The 4,360-nt window shown below is 46.3% G+C and overlaps 1 pseudogene; it reads left to right on the plus strand.

Moving 5' to 3' along the window:
• Positions 1-236: 236 nt before the first annotated feature.
• Positions 237-375, plus strand: LOC119359947 (annotated as a pseudogene).
• Positions 376-4,360: the final 3,985 nt, after the last annotated feature.

Raw genomic sequence — 4,360 nt, forward strand, 5'->3', positions numbered from 1 at the left:
AAGTTTTCTCATATCTTCTGACGACTCTCCCTCGTGAGATAGCCATCCAGGTTGCATCCTGTCATACCTCGGCAGAGTTGTGGAACACGGTTGAGGGGATGCTTGCATCTCGCACCCGCTCCCAGACCACCAACGTTCGGATCACCCTCGCCAACTTCCAGAAGGGCAACCTATCCATCACCGACTACGTCGGGAAGATCAGAACCCTCTGGGACGAACTGATTGCTGCAGGGAAGAGGGTGGACGAGGAAGATATTGTCTCCCACATCCTAGCCGGACTTGACGAAGAGTTCGACCCTGTGGTTTCTACCATGTGCTCCAGGATAGAACCAGTCACCGCGGCTGAGTTGTTTTCTCAGCTGCTCAGCTTCAAGACGAGGCTGAATCTCCGTGGCGGTGGATCGCAGTCATCTGCCAACGCTGCCACCCAAGGCCGCAGACAAGGCGGTGGCGGCGGCGGTGGTGACCGCGGCCGCAGACAAGCCAGGAATGGTGGTGACCGCGGGGGCCGTGGCTACTCCAAGCCAGGAGGCCGCAACGATGGACATGGCGGCGGGCACGGCGGCAACAACAGCAGTGGCGGATGCAACTACAACAACCATGCCTCCACTCCCATGGTTCAGTGCCAAATCTGCGGGAAGATGGGCCATCTGGCATGGAAATGCTGGAAACGCTATGATGAATCCTACCAAGGTGTGGAGGAGAAATCGGCGAATCTTGCAGCTCCACGGTATGGGGTGGACACCAACTGGTATCTCGACAGTGGTGCCACCGACCATATCACCGGCGACCTGGAGAAGATGACCATGGGAGACTGCTACAACAGCAACGAGCAGATCCACACCGCAAGTGGTTCAGGTATGGTTATTGAACACGTTGGTCATTCGACTATTCACACCCTAGATCGTCATATCTATTTAAACAATATACTTCGTGTACCCGAAGCCAACAAAAGTCTCATCTCTGCTAGTCGTCTCGCCGTTGACAATAATACCTTTCTTGAAATTCATCCCTATTCTTTTTTTGTAAAGGAACGGGGAACGAGGAAGGTACTCCTTCAAGGCAAGGGTAGACAAGGTCTCTACCTAGTAAAGCACACGGGCACCAGCGTCAACAAGCAAGTGCTAAGTGCCACCAAGATAACTCCGGATAGGTGGCATCGACGCTTAGGACATCCATCTTCAGTTATTGTTAGCAAAGTCATTAGTCAGAATAATCTCCCGTGTGCCAGTGATTTCAATAAAGAGTTTGTATGTGACGCCTGTCAAAGAGGCAAAAGTCACCAACTTCCTTATCCAAATTCAATAAGTGAATCAAAGTTTCCTCTAGAACTTGTGTTTTTCGATGTTTGGGGTCCTGCTATTGAAACGGTAGGAAGAAAGCAATATTATGTGAGTTTCATAGATGATTTCATTAGATTTATATACATGGATATATCTTATCAAACACAGGTCTGAGGTGTTTCAGAAATTCCATGATTTTCAGAATCTTGTAGAAAGACAGTTTGATCGCAAGATTCTTGCTCTCCAAACAGATTGGGGTGGGGAGTATGTGAAACTAAACTCCTTTTTCACCCGCATAGGCATATCTCACCATCTCTCTTGTCCTCACGCCCATCAACAGAATGGATCGGCTGAGAGGAAACATCGACACATAGTTGAGGTAGGCTTGTCACTTCTTCTATGCCTTTGAGTTTTTGGATGAAGCCTTCATTGCCGCAACCTATTTGATAAATAGGACTCCTAGCAAGGTTATCAACTTTGAAACACCTTTCGAACGACTCTTTCATGAAAACCCCAACTAATCTATTCTTCGCATATTTGGGTGTGCTTGCTGGCCCAATCTTCGACCCTACAATAATCATAAACTCCAATTCCGATCGAAACAATGTGCTTTCCTTGGGTACAGAAATCTCCACAAAGGTTTTAAGTGCCTTGATATCTCCACCGGACGTGTTTATATCTCTAGGGACGTTGTATTTGATGAAAACGTTTTCCCCTTTGCTACACTTCATCCTAACGCCGGTGCACGTTTACGTGCTAAGATCCTTTTGCTTTCCCCAGACCTATTAAATCCTACTGATCAAGGGGGTGAAAACACTGTTGATGATCATTTGTTTAATAACCCCAACCATAATGGAGACATCGGTGAAAAAAACGGCGCTCCAAACTGTGATTTTATGCAGCAACAGAGAACTCCTGGCGGCGTGGGACACAAGGCAGATATGCCTGCAGGCGTTAATCCCGCGAGATACGGTGTCAGCATGCAGGCTGACGCGGCGACGGATCCCCAGGCGGATCCCCTGACGCCGCCTGCCTCCACTGGAGACCGGTCGGGTGGGCCGGCAGATGATTGGTCGGGAGGACCTGATGTCCCCTCGCCCTCCTCTGGTGCGCGCCACGCGTCAGGCTTCGGTACGAGAGGGCCAGGCGCGCCTTCGTCGTCACGTGCAGCGGGCGGCGTGCCGCCTGGTCCACCTGCGTGCTCCCCGAGTCCAGACAACACGTCACATGTGCCCGTGCGCGATCCGAGCGTGGCAGTCAAGGAGGATTTGCCCGCTGACGCTTAACTGGATGGAGGCGGGCCGGGATCTTCTGCGGCTGTTGATCCAGTACACGACAACACACCAGCACGTATGACTACACGTGCACAAAGAGGTATTTTGAAACCATCAAAGTTTAAAGATGAAACAGTAAGGTATGACAAGAATTTCAAGTTTGCAAATTTTGCCTCCACTGGTGAACCACAAAGTTTAACAGAGGCGTTGAGTAATCGTGATTGGAAAAATGCTATGAACATAGAATATGATGCACTCATGAGAAACAAGACTTGGCACTTAGTTCCGTCGAAGCAAGGGAGGAATGTAATAGATTGTAAGTGTGTGTACAAGGTCAAAAGAAAATCTAATGGCACAATAGACAGGTACAAGGCTAGACTAGTGGCTAAAGGTTTCAAGCAACGCTATGGTATTGATTATGAAGATACATTTAGTCCAGTTGTTAAGGCTGCTACTATCAGACTTGCTCTGTCTATTGCTATTTCCAAGGGTTGGAGTCTTCGTCAATTGGATGTTCAGAATGTGTTTCTACATGGCGTTCTTGAGGAAGAGGTTTATATGTGGCAGCCACCTGGATTTGAGGATGGCCCAAAAGCGCACCATATATGTAAGTTGGACCAGGCCTTGTATGGTTTAAAGCAGGCACCCAGAGCCTGGTATTCAAAACTGAGCATGAAGCTGCAACAGCTTGGTTTTCGAGCCTCTAGAGGAGATACTTCACTGCTCTTCTTCAAGAAAGGGAAGGTGATCATTTATATGTTAATTTATGTTGATGATATAATTGTTGTCAGTTCATCTCAAGATGCTACCTTGGCCTTGTTAAGAAACTTGAGAAGTGAGTTTGCACTCAAGGACCTGGGAGAGTTGCATTATTTTCTAGGTATTGAAGTTAAAAAGATGCATGATGGTATTATGTTGACTCAAGAAAAATATGCCAAAGATATAATCAAGCGTGTAGGCATGAAGGATTGTAAGCCTTCCACTACACCTATGTCAACTACTGATAAGCTGTCATTGCATGAAGGAAAAATACTAAGTTCAGAAGAAGGGACTAAGTATAGAAGCATAGTTGGTGCACTTCAGTACTTAACTCTGACTAGACCTGATATATCTTTTGCTGTAAACAAAGTTTGTCAGTTCTTACATGCTCCTACTTCTGTACATTGGACAGCAGTAAAAAGGATATTAAGATATATTCAGGGAAATTCTGGAATAGGGCTAAAATTGTGTAGATCTCCATCAACTGTAATAAGTGCATTCTCTGATGCAGACTGGGCTGGTTGCCCAGATGACAAGAGGTCTACTGGAGGTTTTGTTGTTTTCCTTGGGTCTAATCTTATATCTTGGAATGCAAAGAAACAAGCAACAGTGTCACGTTCCAGTACTGAAGCAGAATACAAGTCACTGGCTAATGCAACTGCTGAGGTAATGTGGATAGAAGCCCTACTTGATGAATTGGGCATTGGAAGATCACATGTGTCACAACTTTGGTGTGACAATCTGGGTGCAACTTATCTTTCTGCAAATCCTGTATTTCATGCGAGAACAAAGCATATAGAAATTGACTATCATTTTGTTCGTGAAAGAGTAGCACAGAAACTACTAGAAATACAGTTCATTTCAACAGGAGATCAAGTTGCTGATGGCTTCACTAAGCCTCTACAAGTTCGGCAGTTCCAAGCCTTCAAGAACAATCTGAACCTTGACATGTTAAGATTGAGGAAGGATGTTAAACGATATGCTTGTAGAGAATGTATAGATTGAAATATGTGACAACATGTCACGTATGTGTTGTAACGCATA

This window comes from Triticum dicoccoides, chromosome 2A (assembly GCF_002162155.2).
Source record: "Triticum dicoccoides isolate Atlit2015 ecotype Zavitan chromosome 2A, WEW_v2.0, whole genome shotgun sequence".
Lineage (NCBI taxonomy): Eukaryota > Viridiplantae > Streptophyta > Magnoliopsida > Poales > Poaceae > Triticum > Triticum dicoccoides.